This window comes from Fukomys damarensis, unplaced genomic scaffold (assembly GCF_012274545.1).
Source record: "Fukomys damarensis isolate Sample0158 unplaced genomic scaffold, DMR_v1.0_HiC HiC_scaffold_19, whole genome shotgun sequence".
In the NCBI taxonomy this organism is placed as follows: Eukaryota; Metazoa; Chordata; class Mammalia; order Rodentia; family Bathyergidae; genus Fukomys; species Fukomys damarensis.
This window is the reverse complement of record NW_022900931.1, coordinates 24625772-24641899: the sequence shown is the minus strand read 5'-3', so window position 1 is coordinate 24641899 and position 16128 is coordinate 24625772. Positions and strand designations below refer to the sequence as shown.

Genomic DNA, 16128 nt, shown 5'->3' with positions numbered 1-16128 from the left:
ATGGGGTGGGGGATTTAACTCAGTGGTTCTGGCACCTGCCTCGCAAGTGCAAACACCAGAGTTTGATCCCTGGCACCAAAAATAAATAAATAAATGAATGAATGAATGAATGGTGTAGTGTTTTCATGACCTGCACATATCATCCTGAACACTGATCCTTTCCATATGTTATTTACCTGAAATATCCAATACAATATAAATGCTATTAAACAGTTTCTATATTGTTCATTTAGGGAATGACAAGAAATTGTATGTACTTATCAAGACACAATTTCTTCCAAGTATTTTCAATACAAGGTTGGTTGAAACCATGGATGCAAAACCTATGAAAACCTAGGGCCAATAATTCAAGCACTATTTTAGATGACATTTGGAAAAATCAGAGGAAAGCAAAGGTCATACAGATCAGTAGCTCCTTAAGCAGCGGCAGCTGGAATGGACTGTTCATGTGCTCTTACCCAGTCTCCAGGTATCAGTCACAAGAATCTGTTCCACAGAGGATGTGGTGAGAACAGGGCCAACAGTCCATACTCCCAGCACCTTGTCCTGCTATGCCTGCCACATGCACCATCTACTCCACTTCTAAGCCACCTACCCTGCAAACCACTTCCTCAAAGGTAGAAGTTACTGGTGTTAAGATATCTGTATTAGATATGTTAACCACTCAACTTGTACACATGCCAACAAGGAAACACTGCTAACAATGCTATGCAACCTTCCCTTTTGGTCAATTTACCCAACACTCAAGGGACTAGAGGGTCACTGCAAATGTAAGGCCAGCCTGGGCATCACAGTGAGTTCAAAGCCAGCCTGTGCTATACAGTGAGACCTTGTCTCAAAAATCTCTTGAAGGGCTGGGGATTTAGCTCAGTGGTGCTGCCGCCTGCCCACAAGCACAAGTTTGATCTGTGGTATCACAAACAAAACAAAACCTCTTGAATATAATCACTAGATCCATAAAAATAAAACAGCCCAGGCTGGCCTCAAACTCATGGTGATTCTGCTGTCTCAGCCTCCTGAACGTTGGGACTATGTGTGGGTGCCACCACCCCTGGACAGTCATTTTTTTTAAAAAAAAAAAGGCTTCAAATCCTCCTGATCATGGGGCTCTGACATAGAAAACAATGCTCCTTTTTTGTATGGGAAAAATGAAGCAAAATTGGAGATTTCATTATTTGCCACAAATGGACTATATCCTTTTGGGGAGATGCCGGTACCTCTGCATCTGGAACTGGAGGGATGCTCCTGTACCACACAAGTTGACTACATCAAAGATTAGATATGGCTGAGGCTCCCTGCATAAATGGCAGGACCTGGGGGTTGTCTTGCACCTGAATTATCTTTGGTCATGAAGAAAAACATTTTCTTTGTAAACTCCAAAGAATTCTTACTTTCTGACTTGCTTTTTGTGTGAAGATTTACAGAGGCACGGTAAATTGTGCTCCACCTCATTCTTTCACAACTAGGTAACACCTGCAATCTACTTTGGCTTCTTAACAATCTTCACTCTGTTAACTTTTTGTTCATTTGTTTTTTGAGACAGCATCTCACTATGCAGTTGAGACTGACCTGGAACTCACTATGTAGCCCAGGCTGGTCTCGAACTCACAGCGATCCACCTGCCTCAGGCTCCAGAGTGTTGGGATTACAGGCGTGCACCACCATGCCTGGCTAGTCTGTTAACTATTGATCCATTGAGATCAGGAGCAATTCTAAATAATTTTGGGGTAAAATCATTTCACAATTAAATTATGATCAAGTTTCATCTTCTTGCCTACAGGGCAGCTATGACCTGCCCAAACATAACTACAGTTTTGCCTCAAGTCACAGCTGAGACCTCCACTGTCCCATGATGCTGTGGTGCTCCAGGGCAGCATTACATCAGCTGAAGACATCCTTGGTCTTGAGAAGCAGAAAGTACAAAATTCTCACCTGAGGGACAAATTCCTTATGGGCTTAACTCATCCCACCTACTGTGGTAAGAACACCTTCCCTCATCCTGCTGTACTAATCAGCATAAGAGTCTCATGGTTTTAGGATTACTGCCACCCTCCAAGACATCTTATACTCTCTATGAATTGGCAAGCTCAGGTGCCTTTGCCTGTGCAGCCCAGAGGAACACTGATCAGGCCCAAAGCTCAACTTCTTGTAGTCTCGTAATCTCGTTTCCAGCTGATATTCATTAATTCACCCTGTGCTGCCCTGGTTCACAAGAGACCAGGACTCACTGCAGGGTTCTGGTAACATCCCCTTTCCCTATTCCCTACACCTTGAAACTAGTGTCTTATGGTGACACCTGGCCAGGTGTTTCACCCACTACTGTCTCACAATTATCTCCAAATACTAGTTTGTCAGGAAATGAAGATAACAAGCTCTCACCTGTCCAATGTTTATGCTCCCATTTCAGAATAAGGACAAGCTGTTAGCCTTCCTTCATGCTCAGGCAGCAGAGCCCCCAAGAGCTGGTACTGCAAGAGCTGCTCATCGTCTAAAACCGCTCCATCAGGTTTTACATGAGGTCCAGAAACATCAGGTGATGGCTTTATGATCCCAAAGGCAATGATTCCAGCTGGCTACTCCCCACACCGGCATCTTCCAGTAAGCTGCCACCTCCACCTCCACAACCACGCCCTATACTTGATAGGGTTTTGCAACATCTACTTTCTATTTTTCAGCATCTCAATGTTCTATATACTAACATTAAGCAAAGTAAAAAGCAAATTTTCTGACAAGACAGAAGTAAATTTACATAGCACAGGAGCCAAAAGTATACCAACTGAATGATAGAATCTACTAATGATCCAGAATCTTAAATAGTTCAAATCATATTCACTATTTCATTACGAATTTGTTATTTTCTTTTCAGATGGTTGCCTTTCCTCACATTGAAAGGAGTAAGCTTGGTGGTGTAAAAGAATGCAGCAAATACCCACGTATAAGTATACCATTTCCTTCTGGAATGAAAATTTACACAACTAATTCCTCTACATCTATTTCCTCCAGAGTAAAAAGGAAACAACACATAAATACTAAATACCAATAAATGCTACAGTAAAGACAAGTAGCTTTTTTGAAACAGAGAAATTCTACCAAGAGATCAATTCATTCTCCTCTGAGTTTTCCCATATAAACATATATATCAAGCCGGGCGTGGTGGTGCACACCTGTAATCCCAGCACTCAGGAGGCTGAGGCAGGAAGATCGCTGTGAGTTCCATCAGCCTGGGCTAGTAATGACTTTCAGGTCAGTCTCAACTACTTAGTGAGACTCTGTCTCAAAAAACAACAACAACAACAACAACAAAAAACAACATATATATCAGCGCACCAATAAAAATGTTATCATCCTGGAATACCCTAGACAAGGATAAGTAAATAGGAATCCTCCCATTTTGGCAGGGCTGAGACAGAATCTTGCCATATGGTCCAGGCCTGCTTTGAATGGCTTCATAGCCCAGTCTGTCTTCCAATTTGTGTTATTACTGCCATAGCACCCCCAGGGCTGGGATTACCAGCATGTTCCACCACACCATGCATTTAAAAAATACTTAGCTCAGCCAGGTGTGGTGGTGCACACCTGTGAACCAGCACTTGGGAGGCTGAAGCAGAAGGATTGGCATGAGTTCAAGACCAGCTTGGATTACTATGAATTCAAGGCCAGCCTGAACTTCAGTGAGAACCTGTCTCCCAAAAAAAAAAAAAAAAAAAAAAGTTGGCACTGGGCCAGGGATTTGGTTCAGTGGTTATGCTGCCTGCCTCACAAGTGCAAGGTTCCAAGTTCAAACCCCAGTACCAAAAAAGGGGGTGGGGGTTAAAAATAAGACATCCTCTGATGGAAAAAAGCATACTTTTACCGCTTAAGACTGCCTTGGTTTTTTAAAGATGGCATTGAAGAGTGAATGGTTTCTCCAATTTAAAATAATATTTTAGGGGGTAAATAATTGCTTCCAATTTTAATTCCCATATTAGGCCAAGCCTAGGAAAAGTTTATTTACTGTATTTCAAGTAAAAACCTAGGATCTAACGTCTACTATTTAATTTCCTATCAGATTAAATTTCCTCTATAAAATAAAAAGTCAACATTTGAACTCAAAGCCTGAAAATACATTATGAATGTTTAATCTCTGAAAGGACACATCAATCTGTTCTCTACAGAATGACTGACAAGACAGCAAAAGGTATATCACAGGGTAAGAAAAGTTAAAAGATTAAATAGACCTTTCTCTTCTCATTTTTCTTATACGATTCCTCCAAGGTTATAATAGTTTATGAGAGACAAACAAAAAAGCAAACTCATAACATACCATCTTACTATAAGAAGGCATCTCTTACTATTAGTAGGTAGCTTCAGTTAAGGACACAGCATATGAACTTAACATCCAACTAAAGAAAATCAAGGTTGTAGAAGAAAAATCATCCCTCAGCAGCCAAGAGATTGTTGGTTCTAAAACTTCCCCTCCTCCCAGGATATCAAAATCTCTGGCTGCTCAAGTCCCACATATAAAATGGCATAGTATTTGCATATAACATACACTTTCTCCCATGTACTTTAAGTCATCTCTAGATTACTTGTAATACCTAATATAATGTAAATGCTACACAAATAGATGTCATAGTGTATTGTTCAGGGAAAAATGACAAAGAGTCTGTACATGTTCAATATTCTTTTTTTTACCCTCAAATATTTTCAGTCCACAGTGGATAGAATTCACAGATGTGGAATACATGAATACTGAGGGCCTAGTCTATGCTAACATACAATAGAATTTGCACACAATTCTGTGAGATAAACCATTATTTTAGTAGAATTTACTTCACTTGGAGGTTGCTACAGACTTGCTTGCAGTATCATTCACTTTTGGTTGGGAAGCACAGGTGTTGCATCAGGTTTGTGCAGAATGACACATCTGTGTATCTTGAGTTTCAGGCACTACACTCCCTCCTTTTCTCCCTACGGCTCTCCTCCTACAGACAGCTCTCCCTTTTCTGTTTTGTTTTGTTTTTTGAGACAGTCTTACTAAGTAGTGCAAGCTGTCCTTGAACTCACTTCGTAGCCCAGGTTGGCCTCAAACTCTCAGCAAACCTACTGCCTCAGCCTCCCAAATGCTGGGATTACAGGTGCGTTCCACACCCAGCAGTTCTGTACGTCTTGTTTATACAGCCTGGATATGTCTTTTTTTGTGTGCAGCATACCTTGTTCATACAATATTGCATAATTTCTCATTAAGCAATTGATTCATTTAATGACCTAGTCGGATGACTGGAACTTAGTCCTTAAACGAGGAATATCTGTATAAATAATCCTCAGGGGTTCATTTTAAACTGTTTTCCACTCTTTAGAAATAGTCTAAATGGTCTAATGGTTGCGCAGTTTCAACTTTTTTTTTTTTTTTTTTGTACCAGAGATTAAACTCAGGCCCTTGTGCTTTGAGCTAAATCCCTGGCCCAAGTTTCAACTATTATGGAAACAAAGACCCAGTAAGTATTTCTTTCCAACCAGAAGCCCATGACCAAATCCCACTTCAATGAGCCTACTGGGCATCCCTAACCAAATAACTGCCCACTGTTGCTTCAGATGGGCTTCTAAAAAAAACCGATTTGAAGCTGGGCACACTAAGGCAGATGGACTGTTTCTGAGGCCAGCTTAATCTACAAGTATGAGGCTGGCCTAAGCTACATGGCAAGACACTATCTCAAAACATATTTTATTTTTATTCACAAGCCTGCTGTAGCACCTGTAGCTCCCACTATGATCATTAAGTTTTGTCAAGTTGGTTAGTCAACATGTTGCTGAAGTTATTCTGTACATGTAGGTAACTCTCTAGTCAGTGGTTTTACATAAAGAAGTTACCCTCCAAAATATGGATGAGCCTCACTGAATGATTTGCTTTGCTAATAGCCAAAAATTGAAGAGGAATGCTTCCTCAACATTCAGGGCTCTCAAGACTATATCTGATTTTTAGCCTGTTGGCCTGCCCAACAGATTTCAGACTCAAGAATGCAATATCAACTCTTTTGTCCCCAAATTTACAGACTGTTGCCCTTCCCTAGAGATTTTGGACATACCAACCACATAATCTTAACAGTCAGTTTCTTTTAAAAAAAATACGTAATTTCTAACATACATTTATAGATATATACTAGTTGCAGATCTTTAAAGAACCTAACTGATTAAACTATCCTCATTAAGGTGTTCAATTAAGAAAGCTAAAACATCAAGGGGCGGGTGTGGTGGTGCACACCTGTAATCCCAGCACTCAGGAGGCTGAGGCAGGAGGATCGCTGTGAGTTGAGTTCAAAACCAGCCTGGACTACATAGTGAGTTCCAGGTCAGTCTCAACTACATAGTGAGACCCTGTCTCAAAAAAACAAACAAACAAAAAAAACCCTAAAACATCTTTGAGAAGTGGATGGGCAGGCAACCCACTTTCGGGTTCCCCTTCCGTCTCTTAGACAGAAATTTTCTTTCTCTCAATAAATTTTTACTACTCTTAAATACAAACAAACAACCCCTAGGTATCATTTCTGTGATACCAGCAATCAAACTCAGGACCTTGTGCTTGCTAGCCAGGCACAGCATAACTGAGCTACATCCCTGGCTCCCCAGATATCATTTTTGCTTCCATCTTTCCTTCACGTTTACAAACATGCCTACACAATGTTAATTCTATGTCTACATTACTTGAACTGCATTCTTCCCTTCACCTCTATTTCATTTATCACACACCAGGAATACTATAAAAGCCTCCAAACTAATCTGCTCTCACTCTTCCAGTTTCCCAACATATTATTCTCTCACCCTTCACATTATTATACATATATTTAGCACTATAATTCATGTGTTTTTAAACTAGGCCTGCCAGTGCCATAAGATGAATTCTGAAGTTTATATCTTTGTGTAGTTAATCGTATTTTCCAAGCAATTCTATTTATTATAAATAGACCAAGGCTTGTCGACACATAAGGCTAGTTTCTCAAACTAGGGTCCTGGAACATTCATGGGCAGCATGAAGATTTATCCTATTATTGTTTTTGCTCAAAATCAAAATGTTTCCCCACTAAAATTAAATGTTTGCAAACAAGAATGCATCTCGGGCCAGGGATTTAGCCCAGTGGTTCCAGCGCCTGCCTTGCAAGCGTAAGGTCCTGAGTTCGATCCCTGGTACCAAAAAAAAAAAAAAACCAAAAACAAAAACAAAAAAAAGAATGCATCTCTATCATTAACAGACACAATAAGCCAGGTGTGGTAGGATGAAGCAAGAGGATCATAAATTTGAGCCCAGCCTGGGCAACTTAGCAACTACTGTCTCAAAAAAATTAAAAGGGGCTAGGGATGTAGCTCAGTGGCAAAGGTCCTAGGTTTAATAAACAAAACAAAACAAAAGCACAATGTCTGAAAATGTCAATCAAACTAAATTCCTTAACAAAGTTCACATAACTGGGCCAGGGATTTAGCTCAGTGTTGCCACTGCCTGCCTTGCAAGTGCAAGGTCCGGAGTTCGATCCCCAGTACCACCACCCCCAAGAAAGATCACATAACTAAATTAATTTGTTGAAGATTTTTGTAAATGCTATTTCAATTCAACCTTGTGGCTGGGATGTAGTTCAGTGGCAGAGGTACTTGCCTGGTATGTGCTGTGAGGCAGTAAATTCAATCCTCAGTAATGCCAATAAAATGAAATAAAAAGTTAAAATCACTTCATCTTAGTTGCCTTTTTTTTTGGTACCAGGGATTGAACTCAAGACCCTGGCATGAGAAGCAGGCACAGTGCCACTGAGCCAAATCCCGGGCTCCAATCTTAGTTATTATAATAACCATTTTTACAGATTAAGAAAACATGTAGAGGCCAGGTGTGCTAGCACATACCTACAGTCCCAGCTAAATTGGGAAAATGAGACAAGAGGACCACAAATTTAAGCTCACACTGGGCAACTCAGCAAGGCCCAGTCTCAAAAAAAGAAAAAGAAAGGAACTGGGCATAATGGTACACACCTGTGATCCCAGACGCTCAGCACCTGGGAGGCTGACACAGAACCGCACATCAGGGGCCAGCCTAGACTATACAGGGAGCTCCATGCCAGCACAGACTACAGAGCTAGACCTTGTCCAAATAAATAAACAAGGACCAGGGATTTAGCTAAATGGCACCGCACCTGCCTGGCAAGCACAAGGTTCTGAGTTCTATTCCTGGTACAAAAAAAAAAAAACAACTAAACAAACATATAGGTATAGGGATGTGGCTCAACACTCCCAGGGTTCAATTTCTGGTACAAAAAAAAAGAAAGAAAGAAAGAAAAGAAACTATACAGTGGGTTAAGAGATTTAAAACCCATAGTAATAACATTACATAGCAGAGCCTGGACTTTAACACAATTTCTAGTTTAAACTTCAAGACCGCCTCACCAGATCACATTTTTGCTATTTGAATTAATAAAATGTCACCTTTAACACCAACTTTCCTTTTCAGATTTTATCGAAGTTTTTTTCTTTCACTGAATCCTGCTACAGCTCTTTTCAACCCACAGAATATAATTTGGCTCTATATAAGATTTTATTGTTTCTTTTCCTCTACTCAAAAGTTTATATCTCCCAGGCATGGTGGTGCAGGCTATAATCCAGCTCTCTAAACACTGATAATGTCTGCATCAGTAGATTTGGCTGGAGATGTAGCTCACTGGTAAAGCATTTGCCTAGTGTGCATGAGGCTCTGGGATTAATCCGCTGCATGGAAAGAAAAATGAAATCTGAATTAGTTAAAAATCAGAAAAGGATCACTGCCTGCCTTGAACATGCAAGGTCCCAAGTTTGATCCCTGTACTCCCCCAAAAAATCAGAAAAAGGAGTATGTAGTATATAACTAAAGTATTAACAAGAAAAACAAGGAAAGAACCATCCCTCTTATAAAGAGGAGGAGACAAACTTCCTTTCAGCTCTTATTAAAGGTTTGAAATATAAATAGATGGAAATCTCAGGGAAGAGTCCCAGAAACAACAAAAGCTAATAACAGCATTAGCTCAGTCATCCCATCACCTGCTAGTCATGCTCACCAGTAAATATCACAAAAATCTCTTTAAAACATAATTACTAGGGGCTGGGGATTTAGCTCAGTAGTTCCACTGCCTGCTTCACAAGCACAAGGACCAGAGTTCAATCCCCAGTACCAAAAAATAATAATAATAATTACTATATATGTCATTTATAAGAGTGTGTGATTTTGCTTAGGTGTTTTCAAGTGATAAAATGCCATTTTCCTTGCCACATTAATTTGAAGGTAGATGGAATGCTCCCAAAGTAAGAGCGGGTGGCTAGATATTAAGAAAAGATAACTTTAGCCGGGCATGGTGGTACACACCTATAATCCCAGCACTTGGGAGGCTGAGGCAGGAGGATTGCTCTGAGTTCAAGACCAGCCTGGGCTACACAGTGAGCTCCAGGTCAGTCTCAACTACATAGTGAGACCCTGTCTCAAAAAAACAAAAAAAAAGAAAAAAGATGACTTTAGAGCCAGAAATTTAGCTCAGTGGCATGGTGCCTGCCTCACAACCACAAGGTCCTGAGTTCGATCCCTGGTGAAAAAAAAAAAAAAAAGATGACTTTAGAAGCAACAAAAAAGTATGGTTGTTCCCAAAGTTTTGCCTTGTATCACCATTTGCTTCAAAAATGGAGCAAATACATAATTGCACAAAGTTTTCATACCACATTTATGAATACTCTCTCCTTATAGAGCTTTTCACTTGTGACAGCCTTTTTAAAAAGGCAAGCTGGTGTGGTGGTACATGCCTGTAATTCCACAACTTGGGAGGGTGAGGTAGAAGGATCACTGAGAGCTTGAGGCCAACCCAGGCTACATAGTACGTTCAAGGACAGACTGAACTACATAGTGAGATCCTGTCTCAAAAACTAAAACAAAAAATAGTTGTGAGTTCAAATCCCAGTACCAACTGGAAAAAAAGAAAACTGTCTTCCTTAAAAGACTACCAAAAAAAAAAAAAAAAAAAAAAAAAAAAAAAAAAAAAAAAAAAAGGAAAACAGTATATACACAAAAATAGTACACAAGAAATGGCAACAAAAAAACTAGACAAGTTTCTACTTCTCCATACTAAGAAACACTGCACACAAAAGAATACAACACAAGCAAGATTAAAAAGTGTATTATGTGAGGAAAACAGGCATATACTGTCACCATTTTAAAGAAGTGGCCCATGATACTACAACAGTAAAGTCAGGATTGGCGTTAAAGTTTTCTGACTTCTTTGTACTCTTTTCTGCTATAAAAGTATCATCAAAAGAAATCTGAATAAAGAAAATAAATGTCCATTTTGAGTGATCAACGAAATACTATGTTAGGCAGTTTATCTGTATCCTTAAACTCTAAACAATCACCACCCCTTTGAAATATCAGTCTTTCTGGCAGTGATAGTGTCCTTGAACATGGGATAGACAACTCATCTAAAGTCACAATTAGAAAGTCACGGAGCTCAGCGATTTCAAATCCCACACACCCTATGGTAGAGACTGCCAGTTGTTCCCACTATACATTTTCTACTCCTTCCTTAGTACTATAATTGGATACATGATATTTAGTTGGCCATACTGCCATGTAACTAAAAGACTGTTCATATCCCCTAGACTTTCCTGCAGCTAGAAGTGGTCCTGTTATAATACACAGCTAAGTTAGGTAAAAATATTATAGACAGGGCTGGGGATTTAGCTCAGTGGTTCTGCCCCCTGCCTCGCAAGCACAAGGCCTCAAGTTCAATCCACAGTACCCACCCCAAATACACACACACACACACACACACACACACACACACACACACACTATAGACAGACAAGGTGAGGACCTCAGTGTTAGTGCAGAAGATGAGAACACATTATAATTATGGCTACAGGAGCCTTGAGATAAGACAGAATGACCAGAACTACATGACTCCCTGAGGGATAAGCAACAGCTTGAGGATTATACTGTAATTGGAATTACCTGGTCCAATAAAGTCTACATAGACATCAGTCACCCAAGTGGGTGACCAGGACTTCCTGATCCATGCTTTCCTAAAAAGTTCTTTGTTCTTTCTATGTACCCTTGCTACGTGACCTGCTTCCCCATTGGATCAAAAGTTCAATACCAGGACTGGGGATTTAGCTCAGTGGTTCTGCCACCTGCCTTGAAAGCACAAGGAACAGAGTTTGTACAAACAAACAAGTTCAAAACCAGTACGGGCAACTCAGACCCTCTATCCTGCCCTCCAAAAAATTGGGTGGATACCGGGGATCAAACTCTGGTTCTTGCGCTTGCAAGGCAGGCAGCTGCAACACTGAGATAAAATCCCGGCCACTCCAAGATTTTTTTAAATGTTAATAATTTATTTATTTTTTGATACCAGGGATTGAACTCAGGTCCTTGCACTTGCAAGGCAGGCAGCAGAACCACTGAGCTAAATCCCTGGCCCCAGATTTTTTAAAAATTAGAAATAAAAAGAGCTGGAGATGCCACTCAGTGGTAGAGCACTTGCCTAGCATGCTCATGACTCTGGGTTCAATCCCCAGTACCATGCCAAAAAAAAAAAAAAATGGTAGGCTTGCTATAGGCTGAGGATTAGGGGAAATGTGGAGCTGTTTAATAGGTAGAGTTTCAGTTTTGCTAGGTAGAGTTAATGGTTTAAATGTTAACTTTTATGTGTGCTGTATTTTACCATTGAAAAGAAAATTCACTGTAAATTTTTACACATTTCCAACCAGCTAGAAAAAAGTTACCTTTTACTCAAATTATCTGTGGCTTAGTTACTAAAATTTAAAAAATGATATGTAATATACTAAACCTACTAAACTTGGGGGCAGGAGCTCTCTGAAATTCAAATGAAATTTCTAACAATCTCAATAGAGAAAAGATACATAAAAATATATCTGGAACATAGCACAAAATTGAAGAGAGTTTCTGCAATCCAATGCACAGACAGTAAAGCTCAAAGTTCCTAACTGTAACGTGTCAGCCCTTCCCACCTAATTTTCATTCTAGACATTATTCTTCTTTGAAAAAGAAGTCAGAAAACAACTCATGCACCCAAGCCCCACACAAGGCAAACTAAATTACATGGCAAAGGAGTAATCTGACAACTGAGCACACCAAAGCATCGAGGAAGAACACCTACGCTGCCACTGGCGCAAATCGCCAATTTTCAAAATGCAGTTTTCTGAAAAAGTACCAAAAACTCAAATGTTGACCAAAGTGAGAGAGCAGAGTAATAATAGAAAAGTGGCTTGATCTTACATAGCAATTCCATGTTGCAATTTGAGACCTCATTTCCATATTTATCAGAAGAAAAATGGCTATAAGAAGCTTATATGAAGTAAAAACAAAGAGATGTGTAGTTCTGAAATGTATTTTCCCCACAATGTAGTGACATACTGCCAGTTTAGAGATTAATGACATGTAAACATTTAAACAGATTTTTGTTTTGCCAACTCATCAATTCACAAATTGGTATACATTTCATGAGAACCTAGGAGACTTCTCCAGACACTGCTGCGAAAACTGACTGACAGATTAAAAATACAGCAATCAGAGAAATTAAAATGTAAATGCCAAGACAGACCCATACTTACAGCGCTTTCTTCTGTACCCCTAGGTGGACAGCACAAAACATGCTAGATAACAAACTGACAAGCTAAAGAATAAGAGTGTAAGAGATGGTTATAGTGAATTATAAGAATAGTTAAAAAGCTATTTTCAATGTTAAACACCAGGCAAATATGTACTCCCATAAGATCGAATGCTGCTATCAAAGTTCATAGTTTACTGTACCTCAGTTTCTCTTAAAAAACAAAACCTAATGCTACTTTCCATCACTATCATAGAACTGATCTTGAAATAATTAGCTTTATTAATAAAATCAGGGAGGAAAAACAAAAACAGAATTTCAGTAAGAGGAAAAATGATACAAGCAGATGGGTTCCACACTGACCAGTCTCTAAGGGAGTAGAGATGACTAGCTCTGTGGCTTTTTCACTCCATGCCAGTTAAGAAAAAATAATGGGAAAAGAAAACATTAAAAATAACACCAGGGCATTAGTTACTATGAAGCCAGAAAATCAGTCCTTAAACATAAGCAGATACATATGGCACATAAATCTAAAAGTACATTATGTACAGTTATTTTGGGGGATACTATATTATTTCTTAACAATCCTTAATATGACAAGCAAGAAAAACCCAAGTACTGTAATGAAAGAATTTCCTTAATATCTGTACCTAATATCCCTACCAAACCTTTCTTGTAACAAATGCACATGCCAGCGCAGCTAACACTTCCAAAAAAAGCCTTTTTGATTGTTCCATTACAATCTTTTCCCTCAAATCTTTTTTCTTTTTTGGTGGTACCAGGGATTTAACTTGGGACTCGACACTTGTGAGGCAGGCAGTGGTACTACTGAGCTAAATCCCTGACCCCTCAAATCTTAAAATATAGATTACTATATTACTACTAGGCCTGGGATAGAGCTACGTGGTAGAGTGTTTGCCTAGCATGCTCAAGGAACTGAGTTTGATCCTCAGCAAAAGGGTGTGCATGTGAAATAATTATTATAATTACTTCTTTTTTATACTGGTACTGGCGACCTTTAGCTTTGAGCCAGGCAGAGGCAGACAGCAGAACTTTGAGCTAAATCCCTGGCCCAATTATTATAATTTCTAAAGACTCTTTTCTCCCTTATGACTGAAATCCCACCTATAAAATACTCTTTGTAAACTCACATGATATAACAGTCTCTAGGAATCCATATCACTAAAGTGTCCCCAAATGAGTTGCCAGCAAACAACATACAACGCATTTTACTTTATACTTGGTTTTCTCGTGCTCTCCCAAGTTGTTTTATATTTGTTTTTTAAATTTGTACTAGTTTGCGTTTACAGTACATGATTACATTCATCCTGGGGAGTTGGTGTATGTACATAAAATGTCTTGTATCTTTTGTTTGTTTTTTGAGAGGGTCTCACTGTGTAGTTTAGATTAACATGGAATTCACTATGTAGCCCAGGCTGGTCTCAAACTCAGGTGATCCTCCTGCCTCAGACTCCCAAGTGCTGGGATTACAGGCATGTGCCACCACACCTGCTAGTCTTTTATCTTTTTATATGCCCTCTCACATGTTGTTTGTGAGTACAGAAATTCTTCTTCACTCAGTCTACATCTCTAGGCCTGTTCCCTAGAAGATAAAACCTACTTTTACTGAAGAATGGAACAATTCGCTGAGCTCTTCCCTTCCTCTCAGCCCCTATTAGATGTGTTGCTCTATCAGTAGTTCAGCTCAGAGTAGGGAGCTCTGAAAAAGAGATCCAGTGACTTGACCCAGTAGCAAGGACCAGGTGGATACAAATTGGCAGGAGCAGGAACTGTAAGATATTTTAATGAATGCTTCCCCAGGTGCCCCAACAATGCCTGAGGCTTGGTTCTTGTGTTAGTCAGAGAAAGAAAGAATATTCCTGTGTGTTCTTTCTCAAAGTGGCTGAGGAGTAGACTTCTAAGATGCTGCTGGTAATTTCCCTCTGGAGTGAAAAAGGAGACTGCATGACAAGAGAAAAGAAAAAGGAGATAATTTCTTGTCATTCTCCGCTCTGCTCCTAGATGCCACTATTGACATAAGTTACCCAATAGGAACTCTAAGGAAACATGGGAAAAATAAAACCAAGACAAACGTGTTACTAGGGCTGAGGGCAGAGCAATAGGGTGACGAGGGGGTGAAAATGATTCAAGTTTTTTATGTACATGTACAAATCTGCCATAGTGAAACCTATTAATCTGTATAACCAATTTTAAAAACAAGTGGAGGGGAAAAAAGCTGAGGTAAATGCAATTTTAGAGGTTACTCAGCTCCTTACCCGCAGCAGTGGGAAAGGTAGGAAGAGAAATGTGGCTCTGAGTGGAGGACTGTATGCGATTGAATTTGATGTTTCTCTTCTTGGCTCCTTTATCAGATTCTGCCTGCCTGCCTCCTGACAAGTAGACTACAGCACATACTGGGACCACAAGAACAGAGAAAGAGTGGGGGGAAAAAAATCAACACTCATGTTGCCAAACAGCTAAATCAACAGGAAAGAAGGAAATAGCATTAAGATAGGAATAAACATTATCTCAAAACAAAATATTCCTCCTTCCCTTTGAGTACTAACCAAACAACACAGTATTAGAAATTTCGCCACCAAGAGTGGTAGTGCACACCTGTAATCCCAGCACTTGGGAGGCTGAGGCAGGAGGGCCACTGTGAGTTCGAGACCAGCCTGGGCTACATAGTGAGTTCCAGGTCAGTCTCAACTACATAGTGAGACCCTGTCTCAAAAAACGAAAAAAAGAAAAAAAAAAATCGTGCCGGGTGGTGGTGCACGCCTGTAATCCCAGCACTTGGGAGGCTGAGGCAGGAGGAACACTGTGAGTTCAAGACCAGCCTTCGCTACATAGTGAGTTCAAGGTCAGTCTCAACTACATAGTGAGACCCTGTCTCAAAGAAACAAACAAAAAAAGAAATGTTACATTTTAGAAAAATTTTAAAAACAAATGTTGCACACATCTGTGACTGAAATTTCAGTTTTATTACAAATGAATAATTTAAAAGGTGTTCTACAACTGTTTGTAAATAATTGTTTTTAACAGAAATGACCCCTAAACTACTCCATATTGTAAAAGAAAAAAATGACATGTAACATTTAAAATAGTTAATTAAGAACGTCCATCAATAAACATTAAACCAACAAAAGAAAAATCTCCCATAGTAAGCTGCTCATGTATTTTCCGTATAGATTTAGAATTTAACGCAAGTGCACGAACATAGAAGAAAATACAGTATAGACAATTAATGGGAAAAGAACAGCACGCTGAAAGAATTTACACTGAAGTTAAATTCAGAACGGTTAGCATAATAACCCATTCACAGGGCAGAATGAACACTCCATCCCTATTCACACACACCGATGGGACCAACCCTGGGATCACAAACCCGGGATCAGAGATAAATCCCTAAGGCACGGCCGCGTCCCCACCCCCAGCCCGGCTACCGTCTGGGAGGGGGATTCGGTGGCGGTCAGACTGGGCCCGCACCTGGTCCCCCTCGCTCCCGGGAGGGGCGGCGACGGCCCGA

At 39.9% G+C, this 16128-nt stretch overlaps 1 protein-coding gene across 4 annotated transcripts in view; it reads right to left on the bottom strand.

Moving 5' to 3' along the window:
• Window positions 1–16128, bottom strand: part of Rimklb (ribosomal modification protein rimK like family member B) — a 51241-nt gene that overhangs the window by 18708 nt on the left and 16405 nt on the right. The window contains exon 1 of one of the 4 annotated variants that reach the window (XM_010607816.3): window positions 2380–2398. The exons of the other annotated variants lie outside the window; for them this stretch is intronic. The gene's annotated coding sequence lies outside the window, so the exon portion shown is untranslated. Of the gene's footprint in view, window positions 1–2379; window positions 2399–16128 lie in introns of those variants that run through there. 4 annotated transcript variants of the gene reach the window in all.